Source organism: Onthophagus taurus, chromosome 1, assembly GCF_036711975.1.
Source record: "Onthophagus taurus isolate NC chromosome 1, IU_Otau_3.0, whole genome shotgun sequence".
Classification (NCBI taxonomy): domain Eukaryota; kingdom Metazoa; phylum Arthropoda; class Insecta; order Coleoptera; family Scarabaeidae; genus Onthophagus; species Onthophagus taurus.
The window spans coordinates 28,555,758-28,565,710 of record NC_091966.1 but is presented as its reverse complement, the minus strand read 5'-3'; the positions used below and the strand labels follow the sequence as shown (position 1 = coordinate 28,565,710).

The 9,953-nt window shown below is 32.3% G+C and overlaps 1 pseudogene; it reads left to right on the top strand.

The window, feature by feature from the left end:
* Nucleotides 1-2,333, top strand: LOC139431451 (uncharacterized; annotated as a pseudogene).
* Nucleotides 2,334-9,953: the final 7,620 nt, after the last annotated feature.

Below are 9,953 nucleotides of genomic sequence, written 5' to 3'. Positions count from 1 at the left end.
ATATTATGGTCAACCGTCGCGACGCACTGTCGGGCGTCGCACGTTCGTGATGCGGGTCTTTATGTAGCTCTCGTCTACAATAAAAAATGATGTCCACGAAGTTAAATTTATTTGAAAACACATCATTTTACGAGTCAATCTTAAGCTGTTCGGATCTCTTTTCAGTTTTTGCTTTGTATGTACAAACTTTTAAGTATTTCAAAAATGCCGAAGGTGAAAAATTATTTGGATAAAAGCAATTCCTGAACTTATTCTGCAAGAAGAAAATGTGTTTTTAAAGCATGTGGTAAAACGGTAAGTTTATATTTGTCATATTTTTCAATGTAAATTTAAATAAAACTAATAATTACACTTTATAGAGTCTAGATTAAAATTATAATCCATTCTACTAGTTTGAATTGTAGTTGCGGCTGTAAATAATGGAAACGTACTCCTATAACCACTGACCAATTAAAGAACTGAGAACGTTTCCATTATTTACACCTGTAATTTAAATCACGCTTTTATTTAAGTCATCCTTAAGATTTATTAAATAATTAAACTATGGTTAACGATGAGGCAATTTTATTAATTTTTCAGTGCTACATATGTTTCGGAAATTTCTTTCCTTCTTCAATCACGACGTCAGATCTCAGAGGAACTCCTTTTACGTTATAACCAAATTTTATTTATTAAGAAATAACAAAATAATTTAAAATATGACATGCTCTTCAAGCCATAAATAATTTTTATCACATTTTTCATTTTCAAATTTGTCCAGGAATTAAACTAAACTCCTAAAGTAGAAATGAAATTTAATTATAAAAAGGAGTTCCTCTGAGATCTGACGTCGTGCCTGAAGAAGGAAAGAAATTTCCGAAACATATGTAGCACTGAAAAACTAATAAAATTGCCTCATCGTTAAATTATTTAATAAAATTTACGATGAACACCGAATCTACTATATCTAAATCCTTAAGATTGTTGTTGTAATTTTGAATACTTTTCTTAATCTATTTTATTCCATGGGTTTTATATTAAATTAACTTTGTATGGCTAAAGTCGATTCCAAAATGTTTGTTTCTTACTCTTAAGCTTTTGTTGCAGGTTGCTTGTGACCGCAAATCTCAGATCACGCAACATGTTGCTACCGATTTACATAAGAAAAAAACTCACCAACTTAATCAAACTAAAATGGCTCAACAATCTTTGAAGCAAGCTATTCAACCAGAAACAACCAAAAATGAGCAGCAAATATTTAATGCAGGATTATGCAAAGCCTTCTTGGCAGCCAACATTTCATTTCAAAAATTGCAAAATCCTGAATTAAAAAAATTTTTAGAACAGTATTCTGGGCGTACTGTACCGGATGAAAGTACTTTGCGCAAGGGCTACGTAAATGAAGAGTATGTTAAAATAATTAGGACTATCAAAGAAGTAGTCAAAAACCACTACGTATATTTAATAGTTGACGAAACTACCGATTGTTGTGGAAGATATATTGCGAACTTGCTGATAGGTATTGCAATTTAATTCATGTGACGTGCTTAGATCATGGTTTAAATAGAGTAGCAGAGGAAATTAGGAATCAATTTCCAGACGTAAATGCGTTAATTAGCAATGTAAAAAAAAATATTTTTGAAGTCTCCCCTCAGGATCCAATTATATAAGGAAAAATTGCCTAATGTTAATCTACCACCAGAGCCTGTCATTACACGGTGGGGTACCTGGTTAAATGCTGCAACATTTTATGCCTTACATTTTACGTCTATAAAGGAATTAATCATGGATTTTGAGGAGGAAAATAATCAAGCAATTAAAAAATGTAAAGCACTATTAAAAAAAGCGACATTAGGTCCAGAATAATAACTCATAATTACTTTCTTCAAAGTAATTATGAGTTTGTCAGTAGGATTACTTTAAATTTAGAAACGCAAGCAATGTCACTAAATGAGTCTGTTGGATTAATAGAGGAATTTGAGACTGGTGTTAAAAAAGTAAATGGTAAAGTAGGCCAAATTATTAACAAAAAGTTTTATGAAGTATTAGAAAAAAATCACGGTTATATATTGTTATCAAAGGCGACTAAAATAATGAGTGGATATTTAAGCGATCAGGTTAATATTGCGCCAAATTTAATTAGTAACTTTAAATATGCACCCATAACATCTGTAGATGTAGAGAGGAGTTTCTCGAGCTACAAACAGATACTGTCTGGTAGACGACGTAACTTCTTAGTTGAGAACATTGAAAAATATATAATTGTAAACTATAACATTACTGCAGGTATTTAAATATTTATATATACATCGATTTTTATGTATGCTGAAGTTTGTAGTTGCCTGTTTATAAATATATTTTATTTAGTTGTATTTTTTTTTATTTTAATAAAATAGAGTTTTTAAATGTTTAGATGTTATTTTGAATTGAACCTATTAAAAAAATACCGACTTTATATATAAATTAATATATTATTTTAACATTAGTACAAAATGCATGCATATATTAACATAAACTTTGCATATTTTTATATGAAATTTGCATATTTTCTTATATTTACTCTATATATATGCGCATATTTTGCATAAATTTTGTGCATAAAATTCCGGACTCTAGTTATTAGTTTGATAATAACTGTAAAACACAATGTTTATTATCAAACAATAATAACTGTTAATATTATTGTTGATTAGAATAAGTACGAACGGTTTCACGGCCGGTGTTAATTAAACTAAAACTAGAACTTACACTAGATCTAGATCTACAAATATTCGTGTTAAGCCGTTGGTCTTTTGGAAAAGTGGCACAAAGTGTTTTTTTTTAACTGTAATAGCATGACATCCGCAACGTCAAACACTTTTTCAAAAGACTCACGGCTTAACCCGAAGGTTTCTAGTTCTAGGTCTAGTGTTATTTCTAGTCTACTGTTAATTTTAGTTCTAGTTCAATTATTGATTAGTGTTTATTATAGCTTTTTCTGTGTATCCATAATTAATTATTGTCATAGTTAATAATAATAATAATATCTATTCAACCACGTGGGCTACATAAGTAGATGTGACAAGTCAGTGTACAGGGTGGGCAAATTTGGGTGTTATTATAGGCTATCTCAGAAACTATAAGAGATACGAAAAAAGTAGGTGCCATGTCCCGGTCTTTTTTTTCGATACTAACCCAATTCTGCAAACACCAAACCTCTACCTTCTTTTGTTTTTAAGTTATAGCCAAAAAGTCAAATTTTCGTGATTTCAAAAAATGCTCATATTTCGTTTATTTTTGAAATTAGAGAAATGGAGTTGATACGTTCTTAAGACACTTTTTTAAGTAGAATATACTACCGTTGAAAAATTTTAAAAATATTTGATGATTTTAGAGATACAACACAAAGTTGTATTTTTTTAAATACAAACTATAGTAGATTATGTTGTTACTGAAAAGAGCATATTTTTAGCTTTCCAATGATGTATTGCACGCATGGTGTATTTGGGGAAAATAAGCGTTATTTTTCAATTCCAAAATAGTAAGCGCTAAAGTTCAATATTTTGATTATAGTAGGCGGGTTCGGACAGTAATTACTAGGGCCCGGAACTTTTGTAACGGTACGATACGATTTACCCCCTCCACTTGTTCTCCTAGAAAATGATCGGTTGTTATTGACGACCGACGATCGGTTTTTTATTGCGCATCAATGTCAACATTGTCAACTGTCAGTACGATTTCACTGTTGTCCAAATGTGCAGTATTCGACGCTTTTCATCCGCATAATTTCGTCAAATTTGCTATTTATCTTTCGTTAGTTACCTTTAATTGGAAGTTGGAGTTCTGTTTGAGTTCGTATTATTGTTTTTTTTTTAAGAATTGTTTTTAGTTTCCCTTTGTGGTAAAATTGTTGTTTGGATTTGAGAATTGTTCAACAAATTGCCGAAAACAATATACCTTTAACTCTTAAGGAAAAATATGGTTCAATAGCACAGTATTTTATTTATGCTCTATTTACAAGTTGTGATGTTGAAAGATTATTTTCTAGGTACAAACTCATTTTAACGTCAACTAGAACGTCATTTACAGAAGAAAATTTAGGGATGGTTGTTTCAGTATGCGTTAACAACAATTTTTTTATATCCGTATCCGATTTGTGATTGATATTACAAATCGGATCATGTTTTTTTGAATTAAAGTTATAAAATATATTTTTTTTAAATATTTTTTAATCGTACTGACAGTTGACACTGACGTGTAATAAACCGATTGTCGGTCGTCAACAACAACCGATGAGGTGAGTTGACTTGACGCCACCGCCTTGTTTTCTAGGAGAACAAATGGTGGGGGTAAATCGTATCGTTCCGTTACAAAAGTTCCGTGCCCTAGTAATTACTACCTAATTGCTATATGGTTTTACACTAATATGACAGAAAGTTGGTCTTGTACCATTATGCAGGATAAAGTTGGTTTTGTACCAATGAATAAAAACTTTGAATAGTTGATTTACATTTTTCAGTGTCTTATCCCTGAGTGTCTTAACCAGGTTATCTCCACCACTGGTATCATATGTGAGTAAAAATTAAATAAACGGGTTATATTAGTCTTTACATAAACCAAAGCCTTCACTAAATAAATGTGATGTGTGTTAAATTTAATAGCGAATTTTTATCCATACTTTTTTTTAATTTCAAAATTGTATAATAGGCTGAGTTCATTTTCTTGCACACAGTTTCTATGTGATTATCAAAAAAGAGCCTGTTATCTAATACCAAACTAAGAAATCGTGTGTATTGCGCAAATACAAATTGTTCTGTGAAACTAGCCGGCAATGTTCGACGGTTTTATCAACGTTTAACATAATCCTATTAAGGTGGGTATACATTTAAACATTTAAAACATGATACAAAGATAAGCAACCAGTCTGATTAATCCCCTATTTACACAGATTAAAACATAGAAATGACACTGGCGGTATTCCGCCAAATCTTTATCACCAATAGCAGCACACCTTGGCAACTCGCTATAATATGGCGTCAGATTTGGCGGAATACTTATGTTTCACTTCTAGTTATTCTGTGGTACGAGCTCTCTTTTCACTCGCGACTCGACGTTGTGTTGTGCAAATGGAGTGGAGTAAAGATGAAACTATATATTTTATCGATACTTACTGGAGGTATAAAATCGTTTCGGATCCGAAATATCCGAACCATTTCAACAAATTTGGGAAACAAGATGCGTGGGAAGATATTGCAACACAAATTGGTCTTATCTATTTGTTGATGAATGCAAAAAGAAAATAGATTACCTCTTAGTAGCCCTGAGGAGGGAGAAAATGAAAATCTGATTGCTCGCTTTGATATTTTAAATAAGTATTGAAGACTGGAATAAGAATCGCCAGTAGCCAGATACCCTAGGGTTAGAGCAGGAATTGCCTTTCGAAATGTGGTATCCCGGTTAGCAATTTTGTGCTCAATGGATGACAATAATATGTGCATCCAATTAAAGTTTTTGTACAATCCACTTACAGATTTGATGCACGATACTACTCCCTGCTTGAATGTTGGACCCAATTTTTAATTTAATTTTTATATTTTTTTGAATTAATTGCATCTCGATACTAGTTGAAAACGTCGTTAATTTTAGGTGTTGTTGTTCCTTGAAGACTTTATTTTTAAAGTATGTTCATATTAATTCAACTACGTTAAATTCGCTGTCCTTAATTTGTTGTACCAAAGAATTCAAACAGATAACGTCTCTGATATTGATGAGGGCGTGACAGTTGTAAAAGCTGTAGTCTGGCGCCTATTATCCATATGGTAGTTAGATTTCTAAAATTAGGATTCAACGTAGTATGTTTTGGAGCTTGGTGTACCACAATAACAGATCTCGCAGAACTTATGGACAACATAATGTTGTTGACTCATTTCTTGGTGATAATCAGCGTTAGCCTTCTTTTTTCACCAATAAAACATTTTTTTCTGCACCCAGTAGACCATCCTTGCTGCCAATTTGTAAAACAATGATTTCATGGCCGTGCCCGATGGTCTTTTTATCCCACCTCTATAATAATCGCCATTAACGTATTGAACACCACCACGATGTTCGTCAAGACTGTCTACATTCTCAGGAGTTACTCTTCCTACCTATCCAAAACTTTTTGCTTGATTTACCCCACACCAAGTTTCGTCTCTATAAAAGATTCTATATTCTGTATTTCTATAAATTAGTAAAGAGTTTAAAAAATCTGCCTTGTGTGTACCAACATTAAGATGTTCCATTTCTTCCGCAGTTCCTTCAAAGTGGACAAAGTTGCCGACACCCTCAAAAATGGTGTACTTTTTTCAGTTAACTCGCTTTTCAGTTAAGACTTCAGTGATTACATCAAACTTTACCGCTATTTCTTTATCGAACGATTGCGAAGATATCGATCTCTAAGTTGAGTTGAGTCTTGACTTTTGGCACAGATAGATTTTAATCTTTTTCGTAACTTACATAACAGATATTTTGCATAATTGTTCATAATCTGTAACTATTTATTGTTTATTTTCTTATAAAATTAGTATAAAAATTGTGATATTTTCGAGATAATACGAATAAATGTAGAAAATTTTAGGTGAGCAAATAAAAGTTTGTTTTACTATCATGTCGCTTTCAAAGCCATCATACAACTTGAACAATACCAGAGACATAGATGAATTTCAAAGGCACCTGTTTGATTCCGAGGACGAAAATGATGAAGACGAATCAATTGCAAGTGACGAAGATGATGTCGTTGAAAGCATGTTTGAAACCAGGAACAGTGATTCAGAGTCGGATTAAAGTATGGATAATGTCGAAGAATTAGATAACCATGGCGATTTTTTTATCAAAAAAAAAGAAAAGTCAATGTCTACTCACGCAAGTGGAACATCATCAACAATGTTGGTCAAGTTAATGTTTCAGCAAAGACAACAAAAACTGCGATGGAAGCGTGGCAATGTTTTGTACGAGATAATATAATTATGCACTACATAAATCAATTTTATGAAACCTACTACGTTTGAAATTTAGAAATTTGTTGTGGAATGCAACCGAAAGATTGTCTTTTTGCATTTCGTAACAAATCTGATGTATTACGAGATATGTATTCTAGACTATATAGTAGCCAGTGTTGATTCCTCGTTATTGTTACTAATTGTAAGTGAGAGCAGCAGCTAACGATGCTGAAGAAATATTTTCAACTGGGTTAGGATTCTTCTTCTTATTACGCCCTCTCCTTTCGAAGGTCGGTGATCCAATTAGCGATGATGATTTTTGAGGTTGCGCCCGGAATACCTCTATGAACGAGCGACTAAACCAACGTCGCAGACCTTTCAGCCATGAGTTTTGGAGTCTTCCCACAGATCTTTTTCCCTCTATTTTGCCTTCTATGATTAAATGGAGAACATGATATCTTTCGCCTATCATTATGTGTCCTATATAATGTAATTTACGCTACTTTATTGTTCTCGGCAATTCTTTCTCCTTATCCATTCCGTTGAGCACTGTTTCATTGGATATTTTCTCCATCCAGGAGATTTTTAAGATTCGTCGGTATACATACATTTCAAATGCATTTATTCTATTGTCCAATGATGTGCTGAACAATCAGCAGGTTTCTGATCCGTACAGTAATACTGTACGATATCAATAATTTTATATCCTCTCACCACATAATAATAAATATTTAGGTGCCTAGTAGGACAACGTTTCGGTTTCAGAGAATCCACATTAAGAACTAAAAAGAAAAGTAATGACGCGATTAGAAAATTTGTTATCGCTGGGATAAAATTAAGTGTCCATATAGCATCATACACAAGAAACTTTGTAAATCTGAAAATAGAAAAGGCTCTGGTAATATGGATATGTCTCAAAAACGAATACCAGTTTGTGGAAATAATATCAAGGAGATGGCATTAAGAATCTACAACCAGATTAAAGAAATGGAACCACAACTGTCAGCCCAGAAAAGAATCAAATTTGAATTTTCTGCAAATATGGGATGGATGAATGGTTTTTTAAAACACGCGCTGCAATTATCTGCAAAATTTGTGAAAATTTTTGGAAACGTTTTCACAGCTAAATTCCAGAAAACATTGATAGGGTAGTAGTTAAAGACCGCGTGGCTTTTTTATTGTGTTCTAATGCGTCAGAAGACAGGTATATAAAAACGTTACTTGTAAATCGAGCTCTAAAGTGTAAAAAAGTATGTATATCAGAGGTTTGAAGCTTTTAATGAACGGTTTCGTAAATATTTAGTTCCAGAATTTCGGGACTATATGAATGATAAAGGCCTTGAATAGAAGGTTATGTAAACTATAGACAATGCAACTAGTCATCTACATATAGAGTACCTAAATGTTGAATTTTGTCTCCTTTCGACAAACACCACTTCCTTGATACAACCACTGGACCAAGGAATTATTGCAACCTTTTACTAGTGGATAAAACACTTACCAATGATGAAAATCATTAATTTTGCGCTTCAGATACCCGGTGTCAAAGAATCCAGTGAAACTGACGACGAGATTTCCTCCCTTACCACAGATGTAATCAAGAGGGACTACAGCTGGCAGCTGAATTGAACGATCATTTTCATATGCATGATCCTAGTGATGACAGAATTATGTAACAGCCTTATAAAATCTGGAACACAACTATCGATAACAGAAATTGTAACTAGAACCACTAAAGCAATAGCACCACTTAAGAACGAAAACTCATCGAAAAGTGATACTAATTAAAAATTAATTTTTGCTTGTATTTATTCCAATAAATAATGTTTTTTGGATTATATTTATTAGTTCGTTATCTGGACTTAATGGTGGTTTAGACGAGAAAATAAAGAAACACCACGTTTGTGTAATATATCCTATGTCCATTAGCTTGGGAATATCGTTATAATACACAAATATGTTATCACATCTGGATGTCATATATTTATTGCTCGTTGTAGTTGGTAAACAATTTGTGTTTTTCATTATGATAAATTTAACATACGAATATGACATCATATAAATACCACACTAAATTTTGAAGGTTCAGTCAGACGTGAAAACGACGGCTGTTGATGCTTATTAATTAACTCTGGTGGATTTAAACATGGACATGTTGAAAGTGGATTGATATCACTATGTAGAAGTGGACGTAAATGTGATCCATTACTGCATCAATGTAAATTGTATCATTTTTGATCTATTCATTAGATATAGCGAGACCGTACTCAATTTGATATACCTTATCTTTTAAAATAAGGACGTATTTTATATATCACACGTGTATAGTTTGAGTCATTGACACTTAACAATCCACTTAAATAGGATTTTCTTATCTGATTAACAAATAATACAATCGTTAATATCAACTATTGTCTATAATGTGATTTACTTTAATTTCCGTGCATAAACGTCCGTGCATTTATCTCCCATACTAAATTTATGTACAATACCTCTTGAAACTCATTTAAATTTGATGCAACTTATAAGTACACTAAAATATTATTTTATTGAAATTAAAGGAATATAAAAGGAGATGTGTTTTATTCCCAAATCTAATACCTTTCCCATGGAATAATTGAAATCTTGATCAATGTTGTGTAAAAAGTAATCGTTATTACATTATTTCCTAGTGTGGTTTCTTGTAAAGTTTAGATTCTAATGATAATGGGAAGTTACACACCCTGGAGTTGCTGGTGCAGACTAATTCCCAGAATTTGGGTAAGTACATAGTAACAAAATTACTGTAAATAGGGCGTAAGCCCTACAAAAGCTTATCTTATGTTAGAGTTCCTAGCATTAATGACCTTGAAGCATTAACAACAAGCACTTGATGCATTTACAAAATTTGAGTTACTTTTATTTATGTTGAAGGTTCAGTATTCTGAGATAAATTTGAGACAAAATGATCTACATCATTAAAATCTTTGTATATATCTTTGGATTTCTCATTCATATAAGCACGAAGGCTTTCACATA